The sequence below is a fragment of the Pan troglodytes genome, chromosome 11 (assembly GCF_028858775.2).
Source record: "Pan troglodytes isolate AG18354 chromosome 11, NHGRI_mPanTro3-v2.0_pri, whole genome shotgun sequence".
NCBI classification, from domain to species: domain Eukaryota; kingdom Metazoa; phylum Chordata; class Mammalia; order Primates; family Hominidae; genus Pan; species Pan troglodytes.
The window spans coordinates 80,474,887-80,499,217 of record NC_072409.2 but is presented as its reverse complement, the minus strand read 5'-3'; the positions used below and the strand labels follow the sequence as shown (position 1 = coordinate 80,499,217).

The 24,331-nt window shown below is 40.3% G+C and overlaps 1 protein-coding gene across 2 annotated transcripts in view; it reads left to right on the top strand.

The window, feature by feature from the left end:
• Positions 1-24,331, top strand: part of RUSC2 (RUN and SH3 domain containing 2) — a 74,630-nt gene continuing 50,299 nt past the window's right edge. For both annotated transcript variants that reach the window (XM_024345625.2, XM_016960808.3), the window contains exon 1: positions 1-2,193. The gene's annotated coding sequence lies outside the window, so the exon portion shown is untranslated. The remainder of the gene's footprint in view (positions 2,194-24,331) is intronic.

The window sequence follows — 24,331 nt, the reverse complement described above, 5'->3', positions numbered from 1 at the left end:
AGGAATGGAAGTTTATTTAAAAAGGCCTTAGAACAGGAAAGAAAGGAAGGTGCGCTTGGAAGAAACCCAAGCGGGTACGTGAAGGTTAAAGAGAGAAGGTCAAGTGCCTAACCAAGATCCTAGGACTTTTACAGGCTGGCCTCTTTCCCATGATTCTTCCCTTAGAGTGGGCTTCCCGAATGCGCAGTGCTTTCCTTCCCGTTTTCCGGTGGAGGGTGCCCCCAGGAGATCGTAAGTCACCATTTTTGTCTCTTAACACGCATGCCCAGAAAGTTGCTTCTCCCTGAGGCCTGCATTCAATTAGCATTTTGATGTTAACATGTGTGGACCATCAGGAAATGGCCTCTCCCTGGCCCAGCCGAATTATCCTTTTTAAAGAAGCAATGAGGTAATTATGGAACTGTCACTGGTAGAGGGTCTGACTGCAAGTTGTCCAGGTTCTTGGCGTTTTGAACAAAGAATTGGACAAAACGCCCAGCAAAGCAAAGAAAGAATGAAGGAACAAAAGAAAGAAAGCAGGGATGTATTGAAAACGAAAGCACACTCTACAGTGTGGGAGCAGCCGGAGCAGCGGCTCAAGGGCCAGGAAACAGAATCTTCTTGGGTCCAAATACCCCCTAGAAGTTACCCGCCACTTCATGCTCACCTCATGTAAATGAAGTCGTAGCCTGCAATCAGTCTGATTGGTTGCAGAAAGCAGCCAAGCAGAGGCTGAAGTGAAGTTACAAAGGTCGCACACCTGTGCAAACATCTGATTGGTTGCAAGAAGCAACCAATCAGAGGCTAGGGTGAAGTTACAAAGTTATACTTCTATGCAAAGTTAGACTCGGCTGCAGTCAGTCTAATTGGTTGCAGATAGCCAATTTCCCATCTGCTGGGCAGAAAAGGTTGGGGGGGGGGCGTTACTTAGGTGTGGAAAGTTAGGGTTTTCCTTTCAATTTAGTTCCAGGAAGTTGGCATGAACCAGTCTTAGGTTCCCTGCCTCCAGTCCCTATTCTCCTGCCTCAGAACCATCACCCGACATCCCTAGTGGGTAGCAGGGGAGAACCCTCTCCTGCCCCGCTCATGCCTAACTACCTGTAACAGTTTGGCTGTGTCCCCACCCAAAATCTCATCTTGAATTGTAATTCCCATAATCCCCCTGCGTCAAGGGCGGGAACAGGTGGAGGTAATTGGATCATGGGGCTGGTTTCCCCAGTGCCCTTCTCGTGACAGTGAGTGAGTCCCACAAGATCTGATGATTTTATAAGCGTCTGGCATTTCCCTTGCCTGCACTCACTCTGTCCTGCCACCCTGCGAAAAGGATGGCTACTTCTTTGCCTTTTGCCATGATTATAAGCTTCCTGAGGCCTCGCCAACAATGCGGAACTGTGAGTCAAACCTCTTTCCTTCATAGTATTTCTTCATAGCAGTGTGAGAATGGACTAATACAGTGGGTTTCCCATAACATTTGCAGGACTGCCTGCCCCATCCCCCTCTGGCTGTAAACAGCAGGAGTCACACACAGGCATCTTCCATGTCCCCCACACATCCGGCCCTGAAGGGCAGGGGGCGCATGGGTTCTACGTTTCATCAGGGCTTCCGAACCCTGGCTATGCACGGGAGGCCAACCCCACCTCACCCCACCCCACTCCACCCCAGTGGTTCTGAGTCGGTCCAGTGTGAGGTCAGCCCTCCTTTTGTTGTTTGGTTAGTTTCCACACTAGGTTCTACTGGGAAGCCAGCGTTGAGAACCGCCGCCTCAGGCGAAGCTGGGACTCACACCCACCGGCCCCGGAGGCCCGCGGACCCGCGCCCTAGGTTTCCCTGGGTTCCAGCACCCGGGAGCCGCGCGTCGCCAGGCACCACCCCGCGGGGGCGGGCGCGCGCCGCAGAAGGTGGGGCCACGGCGGAAGCCTCTCCGCTCCCCTAGCGGGAAAGCTCTGCGCGTGACTCGGCTGCGCCCATCGCTGCGGGAGCCGGGGAGGGGGCGAGCACCTTAGGCCGGGCGGACCGAACCAACGCGCCGCCCGGAGGGGCGGCCTGAGGGCAACCCAGATCGGACCATCGCGCCACGCCGACAGGGGCCGGCCTTTCCAACCCGCCCGGAGGGAGGGGCCGCCGGCGCCTCTAGCCTGCAACGCGACCCCTGGAGGGCGAGACACGCCGCCGCCGCCGCCGGCGCGGAAGGACGAGGCTGAGGCGAGAAACGAGGTAGGAACGCCTCTCCGGAGGCGGGCAGGGTCCCACAGACCCACTGCCCCGCGTTCCAAGGACTCCCTTAGGGGAGGGCCTGTCTGCCCACCTATGTGCCTTCAGCGCCTGCCCTTCCCTTCAGCCCTTCCCCCTCGGCTGCACCCGCCCTCTGCGTCCGCCCCGACCCCCTGGGCAGACCTCGTCCCCAGCCCTTCTGACCCTTGGCCTTCTCCTGACCCTTCAGCTCTGCGTCCACCGGACCTTCAAACACCCAGCACCCACCGTCCCTTTGGGCGCCACCCCAGATGCATCCCCAACCGTCTCCTCAAACTGCCCCCTTGGGGACACCCTCCCCCCACAAAACGACTCGCGCCCAGTAGTCACCTTGGTACCCCAAGTTCCTGTGACGGCTTTGGGGAAGCGTGGCCGCCCGGCACCCAGGCCGGCGACTGCAGCGGGGGCCTCCCTACTGCCAGTTCCCGGCCGGGTCCTCTGCTCCCTCCACCCGTTTAGCCCCTGCCTCCCTTTATTATCCGCCCGGCGCCGGCGTTGCTTCAGTCTCCGTCTCTCTGTCATCCAGTTTTACCTGGAGAAAACCTTTGGCTTGTCAGTAACCGTCCCCTACTACTGCACTCACTTGCCGCGAAGGGCACGGTGATCCTGTTGCCCACAGTTGGCTGTGGCCCTCCAGGCCGGCCCTGCGGACACGGGGAACTGTCCTGGGGCAAGGACGGTACACTACTCATCTTTGTATCCCCAGTCCCCAGCACGGTGCCTGGCACATGGTAGTGTTGCCGGTGGAGGGTCTTCACTACCAGTTGTCCTTGGCGTTTTGAACAAAGAATTGAGCAGCGGAGGAATGAAACGCAGGAACAAGTAGACCTGAGTCAGGCAAGGATTACCACTATGTGAACAGTGTCCGTGATAAAGAACACAGGCCTTAAAAAAAAAAAAAAAGGCGGAATTTACAAAGGACAAAGGGCCTGAAACCTGTTTTTATTTATTCCTAGGTGGGTGACCTGAGCAGATTTAGTTTCCTGGGGGTTTGGGTTCCACGGGGAAGCAGGTGGTATCGCTGAGGGATGAAACAATGGCTGGAAAGCTGTAGGAGTTGATAAGCTAGAAAGTAGTTACCTAATTAGTAGTGGCATTATTGTAACTGGGGCTCAAAGTATTAGCAAATAAAAGTAGTGACTGGATTTTCTTAGCCGGCTCCTTAGATATTAAGCAGTGGTGGATGGCTTAATGGAAGGAAGAGCAGATCCAAACAGTATACCTGGTCTTCTGTTAGTTATGCCCCTCCTGCTGTATGGCCAGCCACTGTTTCTCTTCTGTTTTGAGCCAGGTTAGGATCCCTCTGATTTCTGTGCTGGTGTTTAAGATTCCTTTTTGAAGCCACAGTTGCCTTAACTGGAGGCTGGACATGTTCTCATTCATCCATTGCTAGTTTTGATGTATCCTTTTCCGCTTTCTGTCTCCCACCCTCTTACATGTCTTTATAAAGTCTTGGATCAGGCCAGGCACAGTGGCTCAGCCTGTAATCCTGGAACTTTGGGAGGCCCAGGTGGGCAAATCACTAGAGGTCAGAAGTTCAAGATCAGCCTGGCCAACATGGTGAAACCCCATCTCTACTAAAAATACAAAAATTACCGGGCATGGTGGTATGCACATGTAGTCCCAGCAACTCAGGAGGCTGAAGTCCCAGCAACTCAGGAGGCTGAGGCAGGAGAATCCCTTGAACCTGGGAGGCAGATGTTGCAGTGAGCTGAGATCATGCCACTGCACTCCAGCCTGGGTGACAGAGCAATGCTCTGTCTCAAAATAAAGCCTTGGATCATAGAAACCCAGTGTGGGGAGGGGCTCCTGAGCTGGATGGATTAAGCAATACAATTTTTTTTTTTAACAGTATCTTTTTAATGGCCTTTTCTACTTTTTCCTGTCTAGGCTTCCTGTTAAGACCTCAGTTACCCCAGAACACCCTGGGTTATTTTTCTCCTCACCTCCAATACTTCAGTGTTGCCAGATAAAACGCAGAGTGCCCAGTTAAATTTGAATTTCAAATAAACAACAGGGAGTCCTGTATTTTTACTTGCTAAATCTGGCAAGTTCATGGGAGGGCTTATGTGTTCTATTTTTCTCTCTGGGCTTATCTGCAAATTTAGGATAATAACTCACCCTTTTCTTCCTGTTACTCATACACAATGACTATGCACCCTGCTAAAAGTCACTTGACTGAAGAGATGGTTCACTTCATGTTAGGGTAAGGGCAGGCTATCTAGAAATGGTCTTGATTGATCAGTGTTGAAGTTACCCAGGAAAAAAAAAAACACCCATTCAGACATTGACATTTAATATAATTTTTGTCAAATGAGTCCGTCATACGAAACGAGAGCATCATTTTGAGTAGCCAGATGTCAACATTGCTCTGAGAGAGCTAGGTGATGGGGCAGAAGGGAATCCTAACAACAACAAAATAACTCAGCAGAACCTGTGCTGTACCATATTTACTCTTTATTGTGGTAAAACATATATAACATAGAATTTACCATTGTAATCATTCTTAAGTGGCATTAAATATATTCACATTATTGTACAACCATTACTGATAACAATCTCCAGAACTTTTTTTCATCTTCCCAGACTGAAACTCTGTACCAGTAAGATACTAACTCCCCATTTCTCCCTACTCAGCCCCAGGCAACCACCATTCTACTTTCTATCTTTGAATTTGACTACTGTGGGTACCTCATATAAGTGGAATCATGCACTATTTGTCTCTTTGTGACTGGTTTATTTCGGTTAGCGTAATGCCTTTTTTTGTTTTATGGGTTTTTTTTTTTAACTTTTATTTTAGGTTCAGGGGTACATATGAGGGTTTGTTATATAGATAAACTCATTTCACAGGGGTTTGTTGTACAGATTATTTCATCACCCAGGTATTAAACCTGGTACCCAATAGTTATCTTTTCTGCTCCTCTCCCTCCTTCTACCCTCAAGAAGACCCTGGTGTCTGCTGTTTGTTTCTTTGTGTTTATACATTCCCATCATTTAGCTCTCACTTATAAGTGAGAACATGCAGTATTTGGTTTTCTGTTTCTGTTATTTTGCTAAGGATAATAGCCTCCAGCTCCATCTATGTTTCTGCAAAAGACATGATCTCATTCTTTGTTATGGCTGCATAGTATTCCATGGTGTATATATACCACATTTTCTTTATCTGGTCTGTCATTGATGGGTATTTAGGTTGATTCCGTGGCTTTGCTATTGTAAATAGTGCTGCAGTTGGTTAGCATAATGTCTAAAGTTCATCCACATTATAGCCTGTATCAGAACTTCCCTCCTTTTATTTTTATTTATTTATTTTTTGAAACAGAGTCTCCCTCCATCATCCAGGCTAGAGTGCAGTGGCACGATCTTGGCTCACTGCAACTTTTGCCTCCCAGTTCAGGTGATTCACATGCCTCAGCCTCCTGAGTAGCTGGAATTACAGGTGCACGCCACCACGCCCGGCTAATTTTTGTATTGTTAGTAGAGAGGGGGTTTCACCATGTTGGCCAGGCTGGTCTCGAACTTCTGACCTTAAGTGATCACTAGCCTCAGCCTCCCAAAGTGCTGGGATTACAGGTGTGAGCCACTGCACCTGGCCAGAATTTCACTCCTTTTAAAGGCTGAATAATATTCCATTGTATGTATACACTATATTCTGTTTATTCATCTTTTGATGGATACTTTGGTTGCATCTATCTTTTGGCTATTATGAAAAATGCTGCTGTGAACATGAGTGTACAGATATGTTTGAGTCCCTGCTTTTAGTTCTTGTGGGTATATACCCAGAAGTGGTGTTGCTGGATTGTATGGTAATTTTATGTTTATGTTTATTTATTTATTTATTTGAGGAACCACTGTTTTCCACAGTGGCTATAGCATTTTACATTCTCATCAGCAATGCATAAGGGCTCCAATTTTTCCACATCCTTGGCAACACTTGTTTTCTTTTTTTTTTTAAATAACAACCATCCTAGGCCGGGCATGGTGGCTCACGCCTGTAATCCCAGCACTTTGGGAGGCTGAGGTGGGCGGATCACCTAAGGTCAGGAGTTCAAGACCAGCCTGGCCAACGTGGTAAAACTCCATCTCTACTGAAAATACAAAAATTAGCCAGGCATGGTGGCACATACCTATAATCCCTGAGGCAGGAGGCTGAGGCAGGAGAATGGCTTGAACTGGGGACGCTGAGGTTGCAGTGAGCTGAGCTCACACCCCTGAACTCCAGCTTGAGTGACAGAGCAAAACTCCATCTCAAAATAATAATAGTAATATAACCATCCTAAGCAGTTGAAGTGATATCTCATGATTTTCATTCATATTTCTCTAATGAAAAGATATTGAGCATTTTTTCATGTATTTCATACCTATCGGCCATTTGTATAACTTTGGAGAAATGCCTATTCAAGTGCTTTGCCCATTTTTGGATTGGGTTGTTTGTCCTTGAGTTGTAAGAGTTTTTTAATACATTTTGGACATTAATCCATCTCAGATGTATGATTTGCAAATATTTTCTCCTATTCCATGGATTGCTTTTCACTCTGTTAACAGTGTCCTTTGATGCACAGAAGCTTTTAAATTTGAAATCTAATTTATCTAATTTTTCTTTTGTTACCTGTGCATTTTGTCTTACCCAAGAAACATTGCCAAATTAAGTGACATGAAGCTTTCCCTCTGTTTTCTTGTTTTTTTATATATAACATATAATATATATTATACATATTATATAAAATTTATATATAATATATTATACATATATAAAATTTATATATATTATATATAATATATAATATATTGTATATATTATATATAATATATTTAATATATTATATATACTATAGTATATATAATATGTATTTAATATATTATATATACTATAGTATATATAATATGTATTTTATATATTATATATACTATATATACTATAGTATTATATATACTATTATGTATACTATATATACTATTATGCAGTATATATAATAGTATATATTATATATTATATACTATTGTATATATTATATATTATATACTATGATATACTATTATATATACTATAGTATATATAATATATATTTTATATATTATATATTTGATTATATAATATATAATATATATTTTATATATTATATATTTGATTATATAATATATAATATATATTTTATATATTATATATTTTATTATATAATATATTTTATTATATATAATATTTTATATAATATATTTTATTATATATAATATATAATATATTTTATATATAATATATTATATATAATAAAATATATTATATATTATATATAAAAATATATTATATATAATATATTATATATTTTATATTTTATATATTATATGTAATATATTATATATTTTATATTTTATATTTTATATATAATATATTATATATTTTATATTTTATATACAATATATTATATATTTTATATTTTATATATTATATATAATATATTTTATTATATATAATATATTTTATTATATATTATATATTTTATATATTATATATAATATATATTTTATATATTATATATAATATATATTTTATATATTATATATAATATATAATATATAATATATAATATATTTTATTTATAATATATAATATATTTTATTGTATATATTTTATTATATATAATATATTTTACTATATTATATATAAAGTATATATTTATATTATATATTATATAATATATAAAATATATTTTTTATATATTATATATATTATATATATAGTTTTAGCTCTTATCTTTAGGTCTTTGATCCATTTTGAGTTAATTTTTGTATGTAATGTAAGATAAGGGTCTAACTTAATTCATTTGCTTGTGGATATCCAGTTTTTCCAACACCATTTGTTGAAAAGACTGACCTTTCCCCACTGAATGGTATTCATACCCTTGTCAAAACTCATCTGACCAGATATGTGAGAGTTTATTTCTGGGCTCTCTAGTCTCTTCCATTGGTCTTTATGTCTATCTTTATGCTGATAAAACACTGTTTTGATTACTGTAGCTTTTTAGTAAGTTTGGAAAATCAAGAATGTAAGTCCTCCAACTTTGTTTTTCTTTTTCAAGATTGTTTTGGTTGTTCAGGATCCCTTGAGATGCCATATGAATTTTAGGATGGATTTTACTATTTATGCAAAAAACATTGTTGGGATTTTGATAGGGATTGTATTGAATCTCTAGCTGACTTTGGGTAATACTGACACCTCTAACGATAGCAAGTTTTCCAATTCATGATCACCAGATGTTTTTTCATTTATTTTTGTCTAATTTCTTCCAGCAATGTTTTGTATTTCTCAGTGTACAAGTCTTTCACTTCCGTGGTTAAGTTCATTCCTAAGTATTTTATTCTTTTTGATGTTACTGTAAATAGAATTGTTTTAATTTCCATTTCAGATTGTTCATTGTTAGTGTTTAGGCATACAGCTGATTGGATAAAGTTGCTCCAAAACAGGTGAAGAAAATTACACCAAAGCAAAAGAAGCATCAGAGAGTGATGAGCGAGCTAGTAACCAGAGAAACTCTCGAGTCAGTGGTTGAGTTAGCAATGGAGGAGGAGGGCTTAGATCTAGACAGAGTCCGAACGAGAAGCATGCAACAAGTGGAGACCTACCTCGAGGCTGCAGAGGTTGAGGCATGAGAGAGCCAAACTTCAATCCAGCAGGTTCTCAGGAAGCTCTCGGAGAGGATCACAGAGAATCAACAGGAAACAGAAGTCTCTAGAGAAACTCGACTTAAAATTAAGTCAGGCAGTATCACCAATTGAGCCATAAATAACAGGCTCATCTCCGTAGAAACAAAACTTAGTGCATTAAATCTTCTTTTGTTTCTACAAAGGCTCCCCAAGGGTTGGCTAACCTTAGAGATGCTATGTCTCTTGCACCTGCAGTCACTTATCCCGCTCTATCAAGCTTGCACTTGGCCAGCCCATCTGCCCCTCCTGCTGAAGGTGATGCATGGGATCCATGCTCGGACTATTGTAAACCAAGTTCTGTGATACATCAATTCCTGGTGTCCTATTTGAATATCCTAAATTTCCCATAAGAGTTGTTATGAATGTAACATGTAAATTTACTATCACTGATGATTCCTCTGAAGAATTTCATGCAACCACCAGAAGGTGCAAGATCCTAGAGATCTACATATCTTAGGCATTTTCCAGGAGTACTCCTTCAACTGTCACCGTGCACCTGATTAAGCTGGATATACTATAGTAAAACAATATGTAACAGATCCATGCACTACATGGTGTTATTGTGGAAATGGCCCTGACATATGGCCACTCACTTGACAGCTGTACAAAAGACAGTTATGTTTTTGCCTAGAGGACGCTAAGGTTAAAATTGTCTTTATTGCTCATCTTCCCCACTTATACTGAGCACACCTGGCATAGCTGAGATTAAACTATGAGTATGTATACTTGAATCTGGCACCAAGTTATCATTTAATCCTCACAAAACGAATAGTGACTACACAGTCAAGCATCTTTAATGGACAAGTACTTGAGCACCCAACCCATGTAAAGTTTGACGATCTGCACCTCTCCTGTCCTTCCCCTTAGATAGTGAGTACAAGTTTGTAGATGACAGGTTCGGTGTAGACTGTTCAGATGCGTCTGGCCAAGTTGTCATGATGATTTCTCATTGAGGGAAGAGAGATACGACACAGCAGTACATTGTGGATATGTTGAACCTGTTAATTGATAGTGCAGCCATCACTGAGAAGCAACATTCAGTCTTTTCTTGCAGATCTTTACTGTACAACCCCTTACTGATATGACCCCATTTGTTGAGCATGTTGTGGATGAAAAGAACTTAATTGGGTTAGTAAACTGGAGAACTGTTTTGTTTTGGTGTTGCAAACCCATTTGGGTAGAATTTCTTCCATGGGTCAACAACTCTCTATCCCCTGGCCATGTATAAGAACATCGCAATTATGTATTACCAGCCATATATCCGAATACTATGTGCTACTTCTCCTGAAGTCAGCAGCAGATTGTATATCCTAATAAACACATCCGTGGGAAGCTATCTTAGGACAACAAGATCTTCATTATACCCCAAGAAGATCTCCAGACCTAGGGTGATTAAAACATTAACTGCAGACATTAAAGACATTGATATTATTAATGATATGCACATTCATGTCCACCTAACTGACCCTCTTGCATTGGCAGTGGGCCCATTAGTAGATGTAGAGGCTATTAAACATGAGATCATTGGGCATGCAGATTCAGTCTCTTCCTTTCACTTTGGTGCAGGATTTATCACTTCTCTGTCCCTGTGGAACATTATGAAAGATATGTATCTACATCTGTCACACTTAGACGGAACTTTGTTTCTCCTGTTTTGTTGTAACTGCCATAGGAAAATTATACATGTACTACAGGACAGTAGAACAACTTTGCCTATATTCTCAGCTAATTAAATAAAAAAGCTGGTTTTTATGTGTTGATTTTGTACCCTGCATCATTGCTGACACTAAAAAATGCTTAGGGTATTTGCAACTAATCATTATTAGTTCTAATGTTTTTGTGGCATCTTTAGGGTGTTCTCCATACAAGATCATGTAACCTTGGAACAGAGATAATTTTACTTTTTTTTTTTTTTCCCCCAATTTGGATGCCTTTTATTTCTTTTTCTTACCTAATTACTCAGGTAGGAATTCCAGGACTGTTAAATAGAAATGGCAAAAGAATGCCAGGTTTGGTGGCTTATGCCTGTAATCTCAGCACTTTGGGAGGCTGAGGCAGGCAGATCACGTGAGATCAGGAGTTTGAGACCAGCCCGGCCAAAATGGCGAAACCCTGTCTCTACTAAAAATACAAAAATTAGCCAGGCATCTTGGCGCCTGCCTGTAATCCCAGCTACTTGGGTAGCTGAGGCAGGAGAATTGCTTGACCCCGGGAGGCAGAGGTTGCAGTGAGCCAAGATCATGCCACTGAACTGAGATCATGCCACTGCACTCAAGCCTGGGAGACAGAGCAAGACTCCGTCTCAAAAAAAGAAAGAAAAAGAGGCCAGGCACGGTGGCTCACGCCTGTGATCCCAGCTCTTTAGGAGGCCGAGGTGGGTGGATCACGAGGTCAGGAGATCAAGACCATCCTGGCCAACATGGTGAAACCCCATGTCTACTAAAATTCAAAAAAAAAATTAGCCGGGTGTGGTGGTGCGTGCCTGTAGTCCCAGCTACTCAGGAGGCTAAGGCAGGGGAATCACTTGAACCCAGGAGGCAGAGGTTGCAGTGAGCCGAGATCGCGCCACTGCACTCCAGCCTGGCGACAGAGTGAGACTACATCTCAAAAAAAAAACAACAAAAAAAGAAAAAAGAAAAAAAAAAGAAATGGCAAAAGTGAACCATTTCTCTTAACACACAATCCTTATGGGATTGTTGATTTGGTATGCAAGTCCTTAATAGACACTGAAAACAACATTATTTTAGCCTGGTATATTATTAATGTTAACAGTAGTGAGGCCAGGCGTGGCGGCTTATGCCTGTAATCCCAGCACTTTGGGAGGCTGAGGCAGGCAGATCACTTGAGGCCAGGAGTTCAAGACCAGCCTGGGCAACATGGTGAAAGCCCAGCTCTACTAAAAATACAAAAATTAGCCAGGCGTGGTGGCATGCACATGTAATCCCAGCTACTTGGGAGGCTGAGGCACAGGAATTGCTTGAACCCAGGAGGCAGAGGCTGTAGTGAGTTGAGATTGTGTCACTGTGCTCCAGCCTGGGCGACAGAGTGAAACTGTCTCAAAAACAAAAACAAAAAACAAAATAATAGTCATCAAGAAAAGTTAAATTATAGCCTACATAATACATTTTAAAAAGTTCTACCAAAACACTTAAAGTTTTTAAAAAATTAATTTTGATACTTTAGGAGGAAACCCTCTGTTCCTTGGAATTGTTGGTTTAATAAAAGTCTTTTATCTTCAAGAAAATGAGATGGTAAACTCTGAGGTATGTGTTGTATTTTTGGCATCTTGTGTGAGTTCCTGTGGACAAGGACAATAGACTGATAACTGGGTGGAAAGAAAAATAGGGCCAGCCAACTTCTGGCTAAAGTTTAATTATCTTAGGATCAAAAGTCTATACTTAACTTGTTTATCTTAGGATCCAAAAAAATCTGTATTTAGTTTATCTGTTTTTATACTTTGTGCTTCCTTCCTTTTCCTGTATAATTCTTTTAAAAAAAAGAAAATGCACCCTTGTATTTAGTGTACTTAGGGAAAATGGACATTTATTTTTATCCACGCCCAGGCAAAAGAAAAAGAGCAAAGTTCTCCTAAAGGCAGCATAGATAGGATTTAGATGAACCCAAGGTAAAAAGCAAAAACTGCAGGGGAGAAAGTTGGGAACCTACTGCTAGTCCCATTCATCCTCAAGTTGTTTCTCTTCCAAAATGTTCTTTACTTGTTTTTTGAAAGTTGTTTATTTCTGTTTAAAGATACAGTCAAACTTTGTTAAAGTTGGCTGTATTCTATTTATTTAAAATTATAGCCAAACAGAACAGCTTATTTTTCTAGAGTTCTGGATAGCTAGAGTTTTTCTATAAGACTAATGATTTCCTTTTAAACATCTCCCAAAGCCTAGTGATTCAGACGTTTCTGCCTTACTGTATTAGTCCGTTTTTATGCTGCTGATAAAGACATACCCAAGACTGGGCAATTTACAAAAGAAAGAGGTTTAAAGGACTTAAAGGCAAGGAGGAGCAAGTCACATCTTACATAGATGACAGGCAAAGAGAGAGAGAGAGAGAGCTTGTGCAGGGAAACCCCCTTATAAAACCATCAGATCTAGTGAGACTTATTCGCAATCACAAGAACAGCACAGGAAAGACCTGCCCCCATGATTCAATTACCTCCCACCAGGTCCCTCTCACAACACGAGGGAATTCAAGATGAGATTTGGGTGGGAACATAGCCAGACCATATCACTTACTTATCTATTACTGTATAACAAAACACCCCAAAACTTAGTGACTTAAAACAACAATTGATTTTATTTCACAATTTTGTGGGTGGGCTGATGGTTTTTTGTACTTCTAAAAAGAGTTCTAAGAATGCTTTTACTGGGAGCACTACTGGAATGAGTTAAATTTCTCAAGGTGGCTACTTTGTTTTTTGGAGTTTTAAAAATTCTTTGCTCTTGCCAATTATTCCCTCATAACCAATGTGACCACTTTGAAGGACATATCTTATTTGGTCATACAAGAGCTATTCTTTAAAATATTGCTCTCTTTAGTTTTATATTTATAGCTATAGTTAACTTCTTAGATAGCATAGTGTCTCTTTCAGTTTATATAATGTTCTTTGCCTGATATCCAACACAGCAACCTGCAACCGTATTAGTTTATTCATCCTTAATGATAGTGGCTGGAGAAAGGAGGGCTGGAAGCAGGATCACCTGCCTCATTATACATTTGTGAGTCCTTTCTGACAACCAGGTGGTGGTGATGAATAGCTAACAAGGAGCATTTATCTTATGAGGAAAAAAAGACAGCTGTGGCTTTTATTGGCCTGTGAGAATCTATAGTAGAGAATAAAGAATTTCAAACTTTTTTTAAAACAGACTTTTGTTCAAATATATTCTACAGGAAAGGGACTCAGAAAGATAAAAGTTGGGCTGTTTTGGTTGAATGCATGGAGTTGGGAGAAGTAGAGTAACCTGTTCAGGTTTCCCTCTTTTCATCTACATCCCCTTCACTTCCTTTTCAAAGTCCCCTGAAGGAGCTCTGTAAAGAATAGTTCAAAAGTCACTGATACAGGCCGGGTGCAGTGGCTCACACCTGGAATCCCAGCACTTTGGGAGGCCAAGGAAGGTGGATTGCCTGAGCTCAGGAGTTTGAAACCAGCCTTGGCAACATGGGAAAACCCTGTCTCTACCAAAAATAAAAAAATTAGCCAGGCATGGTGGGGGGCACCTATAGTTCCAGCTGCTCCCGAGGCTGAGGCACAAGAATTGCTTGAGCCTGGGAGGCAGAGGTTGCAGTGAGCCAAGATCGTGCCACTGAACTCCTGCCTGGGTGACAGAGTGAGGCTCCATCTCAAAAGAAATGTCACTGATACAGATATTTCTTCTACTGAGTTATGACTCCAAGGTAGAAAGAGATAAAGATAAATGGTTGGGTTTGGGATATATATAGTCTTCAACTGACCATGCACCAGTAGCAGCCAACCATGGTTCGAGAGACATGTAACCAAAATATGTGCTGCATACATACAGTCTCCAAATTCCTATGAGAAATCCTTAGCCTTAATTAATTTAATGAGTTTCATGGAACCAGAAATGAATTATAGATCCTTTTTCCTCCTTTAGTTTAGGACCTATGCTAGATTTTTTAATCCACTCTAGTCCTGAGTCAAGATATTTTTTCTAGCCATGCTTTCTAGTTTATAATATGAAAACAATAGTTGTTTTTAGAATATTTAATAATGTTTATACTTTTAAAAAATCTACACTGAACATTGAGGGCTCTGCACCTCTTTCCCTTTGAGTACTGTTGGTCTCTTTGTCCAATACTTCTACACATGTGCTTCTCAAACTTGATGGAAAAAAAAATCACCCGGATCACACCTGAAATTCTGATTCAGTACATCTGGCATGGGGCCCAAGTATTTATCTGTGCTTAATAAGTTCACACATGAGGCTGATTCTGCTGACCTGCAGACCACACTTTGAGTAGCATGACTCTTAGATCTAAACTCTGTTCTCAGCCTCTTACTTAGTGGTTCTCAAAATGTAAAGGCTTTCCCCAAACCCCACCCCCTAAGAAAAAGCCCTGGTGCACCAGACCCAAAAATTGGAAGTCAAATAGTGCCACTGTCTAACAGTGTGGGATATATCACCATGGGTTTTCTTCCTCTAGAGATTAGGGTTATAAATCTCTCACTCCCTCAAGATTAAGGGATTGTGAAGAAGAGTTCTAAGGAAATACTTTTAGCTGCCCAGACTTTAACCTCGAAAATCCTTAAACTGAAGTTCCTTTTTATGGAGAAAGATTAAAAGTGTACATTTTCCCTTGAAAGTTAAAAAAATTTTTTTGTTTAAAAATATTTTCTGAAAAAAATTCTTTTTCTGAATATAGATGAAATATATGCTCACTGTAGAGAATCTACAAAAGACAAGTATAAAATGAAAACATATCATTGAACAGTTCTTAGAGGCCAAAATTTTAGTAGTTGTATAAGAAATCTATGTTTGAATGAGCCATAACTTGCTTACCTCAAATGGACATCTGTGGTTTTATAGTACTTTTAAAATTTTTTCAATAGTTTTTGGGACACAGGTGGTTTTTTTGGTAACTTACATAAGTTTTTTTGTTTTTGTTTTTTTGAGACGGAGTTTTGCTCTTGCTGCCCAGTCTGGAGTGCAGTGGTGCAATCTCGTTTCACTGCAACCTCCACCTCCCAGGTTCAAGTGATTCTCCTGCCTTAGCCTCCTGAGTAGCTGGGATTACAGGCATGCACCACCATGCCCAACTAATGTTTTGTATTTTTAGTAGAGATGGGGTTTCATCATGTTGGCCAGGCTGGTCTCGAACTCCTGTCCTCAGGTAATACACCTGCCTTAGCTTCCCAAAGTGCAGGGATTACAGGCGTGAGCCACCGCACCCAGCCAGATAAGTTCTTTAGTGGTGACTTCTGAGATTTTGGTGCACCCATCACCTGAGCAGTGTACACTATGCCCAAATATTGTCTTTTATCCCTCACCACCACCCCCGCCGTTACTCCTCTCGTCCCCAAAGTCTATTATATCATTCTTACGCCTTTGAATCTTCATAGTTTAGCTCCTACTATGAGTGAGAACATAAGATATTTGGTTTTCCATTCCCGAGTTACTTCACTTAGAATAGTGGCCTCCAGCTCCATCCAAGTTGCTAAAAAAGCCATTATTTTATTCCATTTTATGGCTGAGTAGTATTGCATGGTGTATATATACCACATTTTCTTTATCCACTTGGTTGATGGGCATGTAGGTTGGTTCCATATTTTTGCAATTGCCAATCGTGCTGCTATAAACGTGTGTACATGTGTCTTTTTCATATAGTGACTTCTTTTCCTTTGGCTAGATACCCAGTAGTGGGATTGCTGGGTCAAATGGTAGTTGTACTTTCAGTTCTTTAAGGAATCGCCATACTGTTTTCCATAGTGGTTGTACCAGTTTACATTCCCAATAGCATCCCAATAGCAGTGTATAAGTGTTCCCTTTTCACCACATCCACAGCAACAACATCTATTATTATTATTTTTTTCTTTTTTGAGACAGAGTTTCACTCTGTCATCCAGGCTGGAGTGTAGTGGCATGATGTTGGCTCACTGCAACCTCCACCTCCCAGGTTCAAGCAATTCTCCTGACTCAGCCACCTGAGTAGCTGGGATTATAGGTGCATGCCACTATGCCCAGCTAATTTTTGTGTTTTTAGTAGAGACATGGTTTTACCATGTCGCCCAGGGTGGTCTCAAACTCCTGGCCTCAAGTGATCTGCCCACCTCGGCCTGCCAAAGTGTTAGGTTTACAGGCGTGAGCCACCGCTCCTGGCCATTTTAATACTTTTTAATTATTAACTTTATGCAAAAATCTTTGTCCACATCTCTGATAATTTCCTTAGCATAGAATTCTAGAGGTGGAGTTACTGAGTTAAATGATTTGAATAGTTTTAAGACTTGAGATATATATTTTTCCGAGCTCATTATTAAGATTGTACCAAAATATACATACACTGGCAATGAATGAAAATGCCTGTTGTACTTGCCTTCACCAGAATTAACTATTATTATTTTGTCTGATAATTGGTAGCCAAAAGGTGGTAATTTATTGTTTTAAAGTTCAAACTTTTTGTATGTTCATTAAGTATATTTTGTTTCCTCTTCTCTGAAATGTTTGTTCATATCCTGGCAATTAAGATCTTAGTTTTTTGGTTTGTTTTTTTTTTTTTTTTTGAGACGGAGTTTCGCTCTTGTTGCCCAGGCTGGAGTGCAATGGCACAATCTCGGCTCACTGCAATCTCTGCCTCCCAGGTTCAAGCGATTCTCCTGCCTCAGCCTCCCAAGTAGCTGGTATTACAGGTGTGTGCCACCATGCCCAGCTAATTTTGTATTTTTAGTAGAGACAGGGTTTCGCCACGTTGGCCAGACTGGTTTTAAATCCCTGACCTCAAGTGATCCACCTGCCTCGTTCTCCTGAAGTGCTGGAATTATAGGCATGAGCCACCATACCCAGCCAAGATCTTAGTTTTAAGTGAAATAAGAAAGTCACAGGACAAATATGGCATGATTCCACTTGTATTAGTTATCAAAAATAGTTAAAATCATAGAAGCAAAAATAGAAGGAATGGTGATGGCCAAGACCTGGGGTGGGGTTTGGGGGGGAATGGGGATTTGCTCCTTCATGGGTATAAAGTTTCAGTTATACAAGCTGAATAAGTTCTAGAGATCTGCTGTACAATGCTATGCTTATAGTTAGTTAACAATATGTGCTGTACACTTAAACAGTTGTTACGAAGTTAGATCTTATGTGTTTTCACCACAATTTTTTTAAAATCTTAGTGTTTAGTTATTCACACAAGTTCTTTACACATTAAAGATATATGCCTATATGCCTTTTGTTATAGCAAATATTTGCTTGCCTTTTAATTTTGTTTGTGATTTTTGACATACAGAATTTCATAATATCTATATGGTTAAGTCTTTAGTTTTCTTTTGTAATTTCATTACTCCTTTCAGCAAATGCCCTGGGAGTCTATGTCTTGAGTCTGGGACTGTGGAGCTCAGATCTTTCGGAGGAACTCTTTGTATGCACATGGTTTTCTCTAACTGAGATCCCTTCCTTAGTCCCCGACCCCACCACATATTTCTACTCCTCCTCTAACAGTTCAGTCATTTGACCCTCCTGAAACTTTTCTTGATTACCTCATGCAAACTTGGGTATGATTTCCACTATGCCTTCATTTGACCTTGTCTGGAGCTCCATTATAACAATTAACAAATTATTTTATATAACCATAAACTCCATGAGGACAAGAATAGAGTCTTTGAATCCAGGGTCTCTCAGAGATCTAGAGAGAAATTGACCTCTTTCATTTAATATATGAAATTCTTCATATATTGAAAATGATTGAAATCCAAACCACTATTATAATAATTTTAGTATATTTTAAATATTTACCTTAACAAATTAATTTTAATACTGTAATGATTGTACTTAGGATAGAAACAACATAATCATCTCAGTGGATGCAGAAAACACATTTGACAAGTTTATGATAAAAACACTCAACTAGGAATAGCATCTAACTTCCTCAACCTGACAAAGGGCATCTACAAAAAACCCACAGCTAACATCATTCTTAAGGTGAAAGATTGAAAACTTTCTCTCTAAGATCAGGAATAAAAGGAGGATGTTCATTCTCAACACTTCTATTCAATATTGTTCTGGAAATTCTAGTCATAACAATTAGGCAAGAAAAATAAAAAGTATCCAGATTGGAAAGGAAGAAATATAACTATTGCTATATGCAGATGACATGGTCTTGTATATAGAAATCTTAAGGAATCCATAAAAACTATCATAACTAATAAACTAGTCCAGTAAGATTGTGGGATACAAGATCAATGGAGACGGGCTTGCTTTTAGGAGTGATGAAAATATTTCAAAGTTAGATTGTGGTCAGAGTTGCATAACTCTGTGAACACACTAAAAACCACTGAATTGTATACATTAAAAAGGTGAACTTTATACTATCTGAATTACATGTTAATAAAGCTGTTATTTTAAAAATATACTTATAACTTTGAATGTAAGGATGAAAAGCTAAATTTGAAGTCCTTTGTAAGTATCAGGCTTGAGCCTAAGATCTTCCTGTCCCCCTTCCCCACAATTCGTGATAGGCTTTATTTTCCACTATGCATTTCTGGTGCCTAACACAATGCCTGACAAATGGTATAAGCTCAGTAAATATTGGTAGAATGAATAGAGAATGAATGAATGAATTACAGGGGTTGAACTGACATTAAGCCTAGCTCAGCAAATCTGTTACATTTCTTAGGTTGCTTTGCTTTCACAAAAGATCTGATTAATTTAGTAACATTCACAGAGATTATAGCCTGGCCCCCAGGATGAGTATGATTTTAGCCCTATGAACAAGTTTTAAAGAAGTACAGAAGACAGAGTGGTCAGTGCTGACTGGTTGACTAGATAAAGCTCATACAAAAAAATCTGTGATCCAAGCTGAACATGATCTAAAGCATCTAAGTAGGAATTTTAAAAATCAAAATAAATATATAAAAATGAGCCAGGCATGGTGGCTCACACCTGTAATCAATGCTAGAACTTTGGGAGCCCAAGGCAGGAGGATCATTTAAGCTTAGGGTTTCGAGACTAGCCTGAGCAACATAGTGAAACCTCGTCTCTACAAAAAAAATTTAAAAATTATCTGGGTGTGGTGGTGCATGCCTGTAGTCCCAGCTACTTGGGAGGTGAGGTGGGAGGATCATTTGAGCCTAGGAGGGTGAGGCTGCAGTGAGCTGTGATTATACCACTGCACTCTGGCCTGGGCAACAGAGGGAGACCCTATCTCAAGAAAAAAATAAAAATAAGAATAATCACAAAATAAATTTAAATCACCTATAATCCCACTTTCCTATGCTTTCTGTTTACATGCATATATAAATTTTGCATGGATGTAATTGTAGCATTAAGATTATTTTATATTCTGCTTTAATTTAGTTCCTAAGCATTTATCCATGTTGCCACGTAGACTTTATGATTTATAGCTTAGTGTATTCCATTCACTTGTTGAAGCATCCTCACTAGTAGTCCTTTAACTTCAATAAAACTTCACTGATACTACATTCTTTTAAAAGTATACTTGCCTGATAAAACCCCAACCCTGAATGAATATAACCCCTTACCTTCTCCATGTCTGTACTCAAATAGCTCAGCTTTGCTGGAGAAAATTGTACAGGCCAGCATGTTTAGCATCACTCCAAATTCATCATTACCAGCCGATAGCACTCCAGCAAACATGGTGAATGTTCCTAAAACCCACCGGACTTTCTGTAAGAAGTATCGCAAGCACCAACTCCACAAAGTGACATAGTCCAAGAAGGGCAAGGATTCTCTGTGTGTCTAGGGAAAGCAGCATTATGACAGGAAGCACAGTGGCTATGGTGGGCAGAGTAAGCCGATTTTCCAGAAAAAAGCTAAAACTACAAAGAAGATTGTGCTAAGGCTTGAGTGTGTTGGGCTCAATTTCAGATCTAAGAAAATGCGGCTATTAAGAGATGCAAGCATTTTGAACTGGGAGGAGATAAGTGAAAAGGCCAAGTGATCCAGTTTTAAGTGTCATCTTTTGTTTTGTTATGAAGACAATAAAATCTTGAGTTTATGTTCCAAAAATTTTAAAAATAAATTCATCATTACTGAAGTTAATATTGGCAGCAGTCTTACTATATTTCTCTAACAAGTATCCTACTCTACTCTTTGCAACAAATGTTTCTTCCCTTCATTACTCTCTTCTACCTCTCACCCTCCCTGTCTCCTTCCCTATGCTGTTGGTAGTCTTGACTCATACCTCAGAAGGAAAAAGGAAGCCATCATATGTGAACTCTCTTACTTCCTACCACCAATCTGCAAACATGTCTACAGCCATCCTCTCCTCTCTACTTGGAGGAAATATTCCACCTCCTAACAAAAGCCAAGTAATCCCTCCCTGGCGCTCTGGATTGCATACCCTCCTACTTGATCACAATTGGTTGCTTACTCAGCAATGACTTCTCTATTCCTCCTTTGAAGCGTAACAGTTTGTTTAGATATCCACCTTCCTGCACACATGCCTGTGAATGTGAACATATCTCAGTGTAATGTTTGAGATGACTAATGGAGCCATGCTCTGACCTAAGGATGGCAGATTTAAATGACATGTTGAACCTCTGAATTCACTAACCTGGCAGTCACTGTGCCTCTGGTCTTCTTGATATGTGTGACAATAAATTTCCTCTGTTGTTTAAGCCACTCTGAGATTGTCGTCATCCATATGCAGAGAATATCATACCAAAATGGTATACTCTTTAAGCTATCCCAAATAAACCTATATTCCAAGTACAAACACTGTCATTGCTATACAAATGGAAGTTTATGACAATTCCCTGATGCTACTCCATTCCCACCTATCCCTTTTAATCTGTTTGCTGCTCCTAAATTCAACCTATAGCGAAATTCTGGAGCCACTACAGCTTCTCAGGTATGTTATTCCATCATTTAACCTCTTTTCTTAATCTTTCACATCAGTGGGGACAAAATCAAAAGGAAAAGACAGAAAGAATACAAGTACATTTCCCAGAACTGAAGAATATGAGTCTACAAATTGAAAGAGTCCACTGAGCACCCAGCATAACAAATAGCACCAACATAACTTATCCCAGGGTCCTTCATCTTGAAAATTTGGAAAACCAAGGATATAGAGAAATTCCTAAATTAGTCTTTAAAAAAAAAAAGTTAGAAAAATATCAGGAATCAGAATCAGAATGAGGCTGGGCACAGTGGCTCTCACCTATAATCTCAGCACTTTGGGAGGCTAAGGCCGGATCGCTTGAAGCTAAGAGTTCAAGACCCTCGTCTCTTCAAAAAAAAATTAAAAATTAGCCAAGTGTGATGGTGCACACCTGTAGTCCCAGCTACTCAGGATGCTGAGGCAGGAGGATCACTTGAGCCCCGGAGGCACACCATCTTGTCCAGAGAAACTTTTCTAAAGCAGAAGCTGTGGAACTTAGGGAGGGTCACATGGTGTACATGTCTGGAAATAATTAGATCTTTTAAGGAGAATCTTGTCAGCCCATGAGTTTACATGGAAGACTTGCTTCTACTGTGTTCTGGTGACAGTGACCAATTCAAGTAGACCTGTACCTACCCGTGTTCATTGGGCAGGAAATTCTTGATTTACAGTTAACATAAATTCACTCTAACCTCCTTTCTATATATTTTCCCGAGATGTTGCCTAGGTTAGAGCTGCTTTACTTTACAACTTACAGGGGGACAAAGAACAAAGCCGTGAAGAAAAGTTAAAGAATTTGAGGTAGTATTCCTATTGAAAAGAAAACACTGGCTATGACCATGACATGGTTCCCTGTTGTAAACTGGTAAATTGAACGGTCTCAAAAAGGCAATAGGAGGGATTCAGGTTAAAGAAAAGAGGAGATTCCTGATTCACATTTATTATAGTTGTCATTTATTGAGCCCTCCCTAAATACCAGTCCCTGTCCTAGATGTCTTATATATCTTCTCTGTAACTCCTACCACCACCCTGTAGGAAGGTATTATCCCCATTTTAAAATGAAACAGAGGCTGAGGGGAATCAAATAACTTGCCAGGTGCTACAGAATTAGTCCTGAAGAGCAGAGTTCTATACCTACCTTTTCTTAGCTCTTTACATTGACCAGAAAGAAACAAAAATGAATGGCCTGATGCTGAAAAGAGCAAATCAGGGTTCTATTTCTCCAGTGTAATGGACAGTAGTTTGTTAATTGAAGTGAGTTCCTATGCCTTAAATAAAAATATGTAATATAAAAATAGGTACTGAATTCCCACAAAATGAATGGGAATAAAAGTGGAGCTTAACCAAGAGTATGTTATTGATAGATTCCGGTGACTTTTCAAGAGTTTTCAATTCAGGCATAAGTAATTGGCTGGGCATATGGTGGCTCACACCTGTAATTCCAGAACTTTGGGAGGCCGAGGTGGGAGGATCGCTTGAGCCCAGGAGTTCAACACCAGCTTTGCCAACATAGTGAGACCCTGTCTCTACAATAAAAATTTTTAAAGAGAAAACAGATAATTTTAATTGCCAATACAGTGTAAACTGGACCCTGATTAATAAATACGCTAATTGACCTCCCTGGATGGAGCTGGCTTTCATGATTTAACTATCTTTCCTTTGAATGCAGCACATTCCAAAGGCCTACTTAATCGAGTATACAGTCATAGTTATTTATTTGTTTAGTCTCCCTGGGTGAACTATAAACTCCATGAAGGCAGGCATCAGGTTTTTTTCTTTCACACACTACAGTGTCTGGCACTTTGGAGGTACTCAGTTAAGATTTATTGAGTAATTCCTTTAGTCTTTGGGTGGGACTTTGGCATTTAAGGTTCTCAGGGCCACAGATTCCTTCAAACGTTTGCCCAAAGCAGAGAAGGAAACTCTTCTAGAGCACTGTTGTGTACTACTGGGTTGGGCTGTTAGATTTCCCAGGTCCTGCCTCCTTTGGGTGGGCCCCTAGGGCTTGATGCCAGATGGGCTGTGTTTTTGGCAAAGGGCTTGTTCTTATTCTGAGATTTTGACTATAAATGGACTATGCTATTTGCTGTCCCCACTGAACCCAGTGGGGAAGCAGCCGACAATGGGAGCACAGAGTTACTACTTTTTCTGCTGGAACCTCCCAACATCTACCCAGAGATAGCTCCAGTATAGGTTGGCCAAGCAGGAAATTCCAAACACTTTTCCTGAAACTCCAAACAGCTTGAGGAGTCTCTTCAGATGGAGTTGGAAAAGCTCCCAGCGAGCAGAGCTGGGTCTTATGTAACTTTATAGACTGCCCTTTTTAGTGTAACTTTATAGCACTGCCCTCAGCTAGTGCTGGACTTTTGAAACATATCCTGCATTCTTTCCTAGCTACTCAGCAGTCCCTATTGGAAGCAGCTAATAGGACAGAGTTGAAGACTGTGAGGTTAAAGGGGGAGAAAAGGAGGGCAGGATGTCTGTCATTCTGTCTGGAACCTGCTGTTCTTGGTCCCCTGCTGTGGCTCCCACTGGCAGTAGAGGGAGCGCATTGCCAGGTGTGAAGGAAACTCATACCTGAGTATGAGTATGGTATGAAGAGAGGAGCTGTCGCAAGGATACTCCCCCTGCATATTCCAGAAGCCCATCACTGGATTCCCTAGATCCATTTCAGTACCCCACATCCCAAAAAGGAGGGCTAGAACTAAGTATGTGTAAATATGTCCACATCTGTAATGAGCCAAATTCTGCTCTGAAGAAATGTTTCCAGTTTATTTGGTGAAGATTTCAGTTCCTCCTTAGTTCAACTCAGTAAACATTTTAATCACCT